Raw genomic sequence first — 9,593 nt, 5'->3', positions numbered from 1 at the left:
CAATGGGAGAAATAATTATTCATTCACTGAGACAATGTACTTTCCTTTCCCTAAAACCCAACTTTGCAGTTCCTATGGGGTTGCAACTATACAACTCAGTTTAGTCTGCCCTCATTAGAGAAACACAATCTTCCCTCCCTCCTTCCCTTCCTTCCTTCCTCCCTCCCTCCTTTCTCCTTCCTCTCTCCTTTGTGCTTTCCTTTCTTCCTCCCTTTCTCCTTCCTCCCTCCTTTGTTCTTTTCTTCCTTTCTCCCTTCCTCTGTCCTTTCTTCCTTCCTTCCTCTCTCCTTCCTTTTTTCTTCCTTCCTCTTTCAATCCTCCTTCCTTTCTACCTCTATTCCCTCCCTCCTTTTTTCTTCCTTCTTTCCTTTCTTCTTTCTTCATTCCTCCTTCCTTTTTCCTTTCTCCCTCCCTCCTTCCTTACTCCTTCCATCATCCATCCCTCCTTCTTCCTTCCTTTTTTCTTTCCTTCTGCCATCCCTCCTTCCCTCTTTCCTTCCTTCTTCCTTCCTTCTTTCTTCTGTCTTTACTTCTTTCTTCCCTTCCTCTTTCCTTCCTTCTTTTCTCTTTCCTTCCTTCCTTCCTTCCTTCCTTCTTTTATTCTTTCCTCCCTCTCCCTCCCTTCTTCCTTCCCTCCCTTCTTCCTTCCCTCCCTTCTTCCTGCCTCCCTCCTTCCCCTCATTGGTTTAAGCCTAAGCATGCTTTCTCTGACAGTTTGGGCCCTCCCACTTTCTTTGAGGTCATATCCCCACTTTCACCATATAGCTAGTTGCTTCCATCTGTTTGCTTGCTAAACCTCCATTGCGAAAGCAGCAGCCTAACCCAGAAGATGTGGGTTCTCACTTTCCTTTATCCCTTCTCCCAGTTGTTGCTGAGATTCAGAGCTTGCTTGCTCTGTTTGTTGCTTTCTCTTAAAGTCTAAGAAAACTGCACTCTAATTTCTTTGGGGATCTACTTTTAAAATATTTTACTACTAAGAACTCAGAACAGGGGACAAAGTCTTCCCAATACAATGTAGTTCCCAGCATGGGGCTGCCTAATGTTTCAGTAGCAATCTTGGTGGTAACATCTTGGTAAGGGTAGCACTTGAGTATAATGGTTATACTTGAGTATAATGAGTGTATAGCTTGTGACCCGTTACTACATATGTGTGGGGGGGGCAACAAGTGCTTGGTGGCAGTCAGGTGACCTGGATATCTATCGTGCTTGATCCTCCTTATCCTCTACCTTAGCTATTCCTGTTCAATCCCTGACATCTCTTAATACACATTTTGCTAATGTTTCAGCTTGAGAGATCTAAATGTCCTGATGATGTGCTCAAATGTATCACTGGGGATTTGTCTGATTCTTTATTTACCTTATCAAGTCTTCAGATCAACACCAGGCACCAATACTGGCCTATAATAACTGCCAGCAGCTGGGAATGCATCCGGCACACCTTCAGTACATTGTGGTGCTTCAGGGCGCAGGCTGCTGGCTTAGACTGCTCCATCTCCTGCTAGTGACTCCAATTCTGTCATTTGGGGCAATTTAATTAACCTTTCAGTGCCTGGCTTTCTTATCTTTTGGAAGAAGACAGTCACACTGTGTCACGGATGTGTTTGAGGATTAATTGAGTAGAGACACCAAAAGGCCTGCTAATACTGTGAGCACATGAAAGTGTCCAAAAGGGTGATCGTGCAAATTTGACAGAGTTCCCATCAGCCTCTTCTCCTCCCTCTGCTATGGTATGCACAGAAGGGTTCAGAGATCTCAAGCCATATCTTTGTACAAGGTATTAAGAACCAGGAATAGAGTTTGTATTTTTGTAAGGCAAAAGACCAAGCTGATGGGCAGAAAGGAGAAATACCTCTCTATACAGGTACAGGTGGTCTAGACCAAGTATTCAAATATATGAACCAATGGGGGGGCTTTCTCATTCAAAACTCAATAGGCTTCTATAATAAAGCCCCGCCTCCTCCCTAGTATTTCTTAAAATAATTTATTTAATTTTACTCTATATGTATTAGTGCAAGGGTGTCAGATCCCTTGGAACTGGAGTTACAGACAGTTGTGAGCTGCCATGTGGATGCTGGGAATCAAGTCCAGGTCCTTTGGAATAGCAGACAGTGTTCTTAACCACTGAGCCATCTCTCCAGCCCCCAACCTCCCTGGTATTTTTAAAACAGCAAGCCGTTAGCTCTTGAATATCTACTCTCGGGCATTTCAGAAATTACAACCAAATGGGGTGGAAAAGTTCATCTCATTTCAGGTATAATCATACAAATGGCCCTTAATGTCTTAAAGCAAAATTGGGCACATTACACCATTTTTTCTGTAGATATTTTCCTTTTTTTCTTTTTTTTTCCCTTTTTTCTTTCCTTTTATTTCCCCTTTCTTTTTTTTTTTTTTTTTTTTTTTTTTTTTTTTTTTTTTTTTTCTTTTCTGTAGATATATCAACGTACATACCTGAGCTCTTAGGCTTTTAGGTCTCTTTGAAAACATGACCTCAAAACCATTATCACACTCAAATAGGAAGTAGTTTCCCCACATGAGTAAATATATAGTCAGGGTTTAAAATTTTTATTTCCTCTGCCCACCTCATCCCCGCCTTCAAATTTGTCTGAATCAGGATTGCTCGCATAGTTCACATGTGCATAGATATGAGGAAGCCCCTCCTGCCTCTTTATTGCATGTCTTTGAACTTGGTCCTTAGCTGGAGCTGTTTGGGAAGGTCCAGAAGGCGTGCTGCTGAGTGTGCGTGGGCTTTGATGTTTCAAAAGCCCTCGCCATTCCCAGTAAGTCAAATTAAATGCTTTCTTTTATGAGTCACCTTGGCCATGGTGGTTTTTATCCCTGTGATAGAAAAGTTAATGAAACCGGAGGTTTGGCCTCTCTTGTCCCTCACAGGTCACTTTTGACGAATCTGCACCCTGCATCCTGCATCCTGCATCCCGCATCCTCGGGAGATGTGCTCACAGCCCCAGGTGGAGCCATGTTGAGACTCTATGGGACAAAGCTGCGTCCCCTCACACTGGAGAAGCCCCACACAGCTAGTCCTCATGTCTACTCCTTATCAGAAGACAGAGATGAGAAATACACACCCATAGAAATGGAACATGAGGTGTGAATTTGGAAGAATTGCTAGTTTTGAACCAAGTCCAGGAAATGTGTCCTTAGGGATCTCATCAGGCCTGCCTCTTCATTCTTCCATGCTAAGAAACCCAGGTCTGAACCACAGTAGTGTGAATATAACATGATATTTACATATTATACCCACATTGAAAAGTCTCAGGAAAAAGCTTTAGCCACTAACTGGTAACATGTTTGTACACATGTGTAGGACATTTCACATGTGTGTTAGACAGAAGCCTCTACATGAAATTCCTCAGTCAAAATTGAATGCATAAATTATTCTACTAACATTCCCAAGTTCGTTGTGCTTGGGAGAACACAGGTTTGTATTTCCGTTGCTTTATGCACTTACCATGCCCCGTTGTTCTTTTGCCTTACCTCCTTTGTCATTTGCTATGGAGGTGGAGGGTTATGGCAGTGTGGGATTAGGATTAAGCAGAATAAGCATCCCAACTTAAGATGGGAGGAGAGTGTCCAGAGCAGCTGAGCCTGTCCTCAAGTCTCTCCTGCCAAGACCACAGCTCTGAACAGGAAGCATAGTTAAATCGCAAAAGGCACCTTCCAGGAAAGACCAGGCACTGCTGTGAGATGCAGCTGGGTTTGCTTTTCCTCAGGAGTGCTGTTAGATGTCTCAAGGTCTTCGTGAGCGGTGTATCTGGCCAGGAGGGGGAGGTGTTCGTTCCATTAAAGATGGCTGCCATCCAATCGGTGTCTCATCTCAATATATCTTAGTGGGAAGTGTTCCTTCCTGCTCATCATTCCTCAGAATGTACCAAAGGACAAGCTGCTTTTCAGGAGAGTCATTTCCAGAGTCAAGGAGGACTCACTCCACAAGAAACCAAAGTTGCTTCTGAGTGGGCTTTGTCCAGAAGTACAGCGATCTTATCAGGTGATATCTAAATATTCTTGTATTAGTCAGGATCTCTAGAGGAACATATTCACTCTATAATCATTCTCTCTATATAATATATATTTATTCTATAATAATTATCTCTCTCTATATAGTATGATATATGTATGGAGAGGGGGGGAGGGGAGAGAACGAGCAAACTGTCAAAATTTGAAAGCTCCTTTCTTCCATTTATATACCTTTCTTTTATATACCAGAAAGTATGTCCCTGATCAAATTTATATCTTTCCACCCCAAAAAATCTGTATTAAAAACTGAGTCTTCCCCCTTGGACAGATTTAATTAAGAAAAAACTCTGTCGTAGATGTAGCCAAACACTTGTGTTTTACTTAATCCCGGATGTAGTCAACTGACAACCAAGAAGAGCCATCACAAATTCACCCCCTGTCACCTCGACATACAATCACATCTTTATGTCATGCTTAATTTCCAAATGAAAAGATAATCATGTCATATTGAAACAATATGACTATCCCTCCTACAAATGTGTTATAAATATTAGAATATGTGACAATATCCCTTAAGGAACATTCTTTAGCTATCTCAAAATTTAAATGTGATAGCTACTCAACAGTTATATAACATGACAAATCAAAGAAAGAAAACACAAAGATCTGTACAAAGACATTCTTAACAAAATATGATAGAGACACTCATGTAAATTATAAGTTTTTTGTGCAACTTGTCACGTGGCAGATGGGGCCAGTTATCTATGACAGCAAGGCCATGTTCTGGAGCAGTTCACTTGGTAGAAACTGTACAAACTGCTGGCATGACACTCCATGGTATGGGCGAGCTTTATTGTGAATGTGTGAGAGAGAAAAGCCAGAGGCATCTAGAAGAGTCCAGAGCAGAGAGAGCAAGAAGTAGACTAAACATGGTCAGTGGTCAACAGATTTGACATGGCCAGGGCTATCTGTGAGAGTGGGAAGAACAGTAGGAGATGGGCGATAGAGAGAGCATGGAGAGAGTAGCAAGGGTTATGAGGAGGGTGAGGATCTGAGAGGAGAGAAGGGCCAAGAGCTGGATGGAGTTTAGGGTAGAGAAGAGGTAAGAAGGAGTAGGATGCTAGTGTAAACTTTGCAATGCAGATAGATGCCATAGGCATGTTCCTTTTGCTGAAGGGACTTTTGCTCTTGCTGGCATGTATAATCTTTAACTGGCATTAAAACCCACTTCTTCTGGATTCTACAGTATACTAAGGACCAGCTGAGACATCCAGCCTGATAAACTGAACAATTGAACAACTATTGTGTTTGTCTGTTATCTATCTATCTATCTATCTATCTATCTATCTATCTATCTATCTATCTATCTATCTATCTATCATCTGTCTATCTATCATCTGTCTATCTATCTATCATTTGTCTATCTATCTATCGATCGATCAATCATCTATCTGTCTATCTCTCATCCATCTGTACATGTATACTTTTGGTAGGTCTGTCTGTCTGTCCATCCATCCATCCATCCATCCATCCATCCATCCATCCATCCATCCATCCATCTATCCATTTGTACATGTATAATTTTGATAGATCTATTTATTTATCTATCTATCTATCTATCTATCTATCTATCTATCTATCTATCTATCACCTATCTATCTATCTATCTATCCATCCATCTATCTATGTATACTTTTGGTAGGTGGGAAATAGTTTCACAAGTTCCTGAGAAATACTGAGTTTTATCTAACTACCAGAAGTCTGCCTCTGGCCCAGACTAAGCTCATTTCTGGATATATGGGCTGCCTTTGGAGTTTAGAGACTGGAACTTCCTTTGGACATGACATTGCTGCCTTTGTTGATGGTAAGTGGCAACAATGACTTCTAATTGCTTCAGTGATGGGGTGGTCTTTCTGGATTTGTTATGCCAGCATTTTTAACCATCTCTTCTACCTTCTGGCATGGGATAGCACAGTCCTGAGGACGTGGCCACAACATGCATGCATTTTGTCTCTACAGAACCACAAGCTGAATTCATTGGAAGTCAGCCTCAGGTATTCAGAGAATGTTCTGACTCTGAGGCTTCCCTTTCCTTCTGGCTTTCTGGCATAGGGCATGAACTCTGTGTCTTTAACTGTACATCCAGGCACTCAGATTCTATGACAGCAAATGTGTTTCAGTAGCTACTGTAATTATTATGTCTGTGTGCGCTTGCTCAGCATTTCCAAATACGGCCGTGTGCGTCATGCCCTTCATGACTACTATGACTAGTGCGTTCTGTAAAGAACATGGCTGCATGTATACTTGTTCAGGGTCATCTGTCTAGGAAGTGGTTTGACGTGTGTAAATTTAGGATTTTTGACTCCAGCTACATTCTGACTCTTAGCATTTATAAAGAGTCCCACAGTCCATAGTCAGGATCATGCTGCTAAGAAAGTAGTCTAGGGGCCATTTAACTCAGAGAGACAATACTCTCCTTTTGGGGAAGTGGTGCAAGCAGGGTTTCTGTGAAGGATGACTTGAAATGGACCTACAACAAGTCTGGTCAGGTGCTGCAGCCTCGCACATTCCAGAGTCCGATTACACAACCTGCTTTGACTTTCTCCTCTGAGCAATTTCAACCATTTGTGCTCACATGTCCTGCTGAGGGGTTCTGTGCGAGACTGGATGTTTAGTTTCATGATGGACCAGGATTCCTTCCTGTGTGGAAACAGGCAGGCCAGGCCAGGCTAGCCCCATACAAGGCCTTGGGCTGCTGGCACTTCTATTGTGTTGATATTCTATTTACAGGGAGCCCGAGCCTTACATAACCTGTATCTGCCAATGGTGATGACGGATTTCCTTATATAGCTCATGATCCAGCCCCATAGTGAGCAATGCCACATGCATTTTCTCCCTTAATCTGAAAACCTTGAATATGCTCCCCGATGTAATCTCATAGATTCTGTTTTCGTGTCTGACCTGAAAAAAAAACAAATAGCTGGAAATGACTCTGAGTTTTCTGTTTGCCTTAGCACATCCAAGTATGGATCACCACTCAGTCCCTGGTCCCCAGGCAACAAGCACTACCTCTTCCCAAATTCCAGACACACAATCAACAGCAGAAGGTGAAGCACTCCAAAGTCTACAAATTAACAAACTCAAAAACTCACGGAAACTACAGTCTCATGGGCTCTCTTTTGTCAATTTGAACATTTATGTTTTAATTCCTAAGTTAAAAATACTGAGGCCAAAAGTTCTTTTAAAGAAATTTAGTAGCTGTAGTTTTGATGCAGACACATGTTTTATTCTCTCTAGCATCCCTAGTGGCTTGTCAGGAATTCAACTCAGGAACAAAGAAAAACCTGAGCTTTCACTGGACTGAAACATCTCATTCAAATCTCATCCATTCGCATCTGAAGTGTTGTAAAACAAAAACAAAAACAAACAAACAAAAACACACTCCTCTTTGTGGGCAGTATTTGTTTTTAACACTGATAAAAGAAAGTTTACATTTTTTGTAATTTTCTATGTAAAATATATATCTATAACTAGAAGGAAAATGGGGTCTGGGAGCTCTTGAAGCTGTTACAGTGGTGGCTCTTGCCTGATCTTACACGTAATGCTTAAACGCAGTACCCATGTGTCTCTCCATAGAAAGTGCCTTGAAGGGTTCCCTTTGCAAACCAAGTTCTATGTATTTCTTGCCTTTTTGAAGCAATGAGGTTGAAGATGAGTCCCAGAGTAGATGAAACTTGACTGTTGTGAAAATGTTCTTCCATGTCATAGAAAATGTCTCTTAAAAATGTCCTTAGGTGGACTCAAGATGAAGACAACAGGCCTGTGAAAAGCTAGCAGCTGTGGTGGTTCTGCCAGGGCTCCTTCTCTTGATTGCCCTTGAGTTTGTGATTTTTCTTCCAGTAGAATTCCACTTGTATCTTTGATATAATACAGACATGGAAGAAAAGGAACAAGGCATTCCCGTTTGGGGTGTCTCCAAAGCCTTCCTAACACAGTTGGTCCACCTTGCTGGTGTGTGCCTCTTTGATCCGTTAAAGGTGTGTGCCCTGCACTTGATAGATCTTGCTGAGCTCAGACCCTTGTGAACTATTACAAGTTGGAGTTTTACTTGAAAAATATTGCCTGGATTAACTCAAGGAACTTGCAAGAAACCATTTAGTTCCCTCAAATCAGCCATTCAGATTTCTATGTTGTACACTAGAGTTCCCTGCTAATGAGCGCTTAGCAATATTGATCTGTGAAACTCCCAACTTTACCTTGACTAAATCCCAGAGGTTCCATAGACAAAGAGCGGCAGGCTAAATTTGGCAACTGCTTAGACAGCTGTAGGAAAAGAGCTTGATTCCTACAGAAAAACTGTCCACTAGACTTTGAGCTTTGAAGCCAGAAACCTGAACAGGGTTATGGTACAGCCTTACAGGTCTGTGGACATTACCTCATACATGTAAAAATCCCCAGCCATGCTCCACCAAGCCTGTTGAAGACATGCCCTGGGAATGGTAAGCTTGGGAAGACCTGGATTTGTGACTAGAAGAGCAGTGGAGTCAGGGACTGGTGGGATACCGACGAGGGATGCAGGTGGCACGTGACATGATTTATGTTTTTTAAAAGATCCCATGACTTTAAAATGTTTCACAAAGTACATACTTTAGAAGGAGCATATTCTTAGGGCCTAGTAAAACTACAAGCTCGCTAGGTGTGGTGACGCATGACTATAACCCAGCACCCAACTGACTACGACACAAGGATACAGGAGGCTGTATCATGAAGGTTGAGTTTGAGGCCAGGCCAGGCTACAGGGTGAGATTTGTCTCAATGGAGCAACTTTATCTCCTTTTTTCCTTTGCCTCTCTCTCTGTCCCCCCACTCTCTGTATGTGTTGAAACCAAAGACCACTTTTCATTATCTTTCCTAACCAAACACCACAAGAGACAAGAAACATCCATCATGGAGGAAGAGGCAGGTAAGGCTGAAAGACTATGGACAGCCAGTCCATCCTGTGCAATCCACATACCCTGCGTTTTCTAGGTCCCGTTTCCCCCTCCACCTGTATCTTTCATTCCAGACTCTGCCATGACTTCCCTCTGTAACTCCAATGTTTCCTCCCAGCAGCCTAAAGTCACAAATGGAGAATAAAATCTTTGTCACATGTAGTCCGGGTGACTCTGCCTCTTTCTAAACACTGCCAGTCTCCAGGTCTTTCTTCTACAATTCCCTTTCTGCCAGGTGTTGCCTCTCGACCTTGGACACATTAGGCCATCCTAGTGTCAATTAAGAGAGTTAGGTGGCACTTGCCTGTTGTATGGCATTGTTCTCAGAAGGAATAAACAAACATTTAATCTCTCTGATATGAAACCAATGACAGACAAAGGAAAGATAACACGAAAGTTCAACTGGTGAACTAATGAGTTGTAGTTCCTTATACAGTATGGCTAAGAGCTTACTTATGGAGCAGAAATGACTCAGTGGCCTGAGTCACCAAAGCCTACCCTAGCGTGGGTGACAGCTCACAAAAGCTGGAGACCTGGAGCTTGCTGTGCAGTTCCATGGGCTGCAGAATCTCTCTCTCTCTCTCTCCCTCCCTCTCTCTCCTTCCCTTTCTCTCTCTCTCTCTCTCTCTC

This window comes from Mastomys coucha, unplaced genomic scaffold (genome assembly GCF_008632895.1).
Source record: "Mastomys coucha isolate ucsf_1 unplaced genomic scaffold, UCSF_Mcou_1 pScaffold22, whole genome shotgun sequence".
In the NCBI taxonomy this organism is placed as follows: Eukaryota; Metazoa; Chordata; class Mammalia; order Rodentia; family Muridae; genus Mastomys; species Mastomys coucha.
This window is presented reverse-complemented; position numbering follows the sequence as displayed.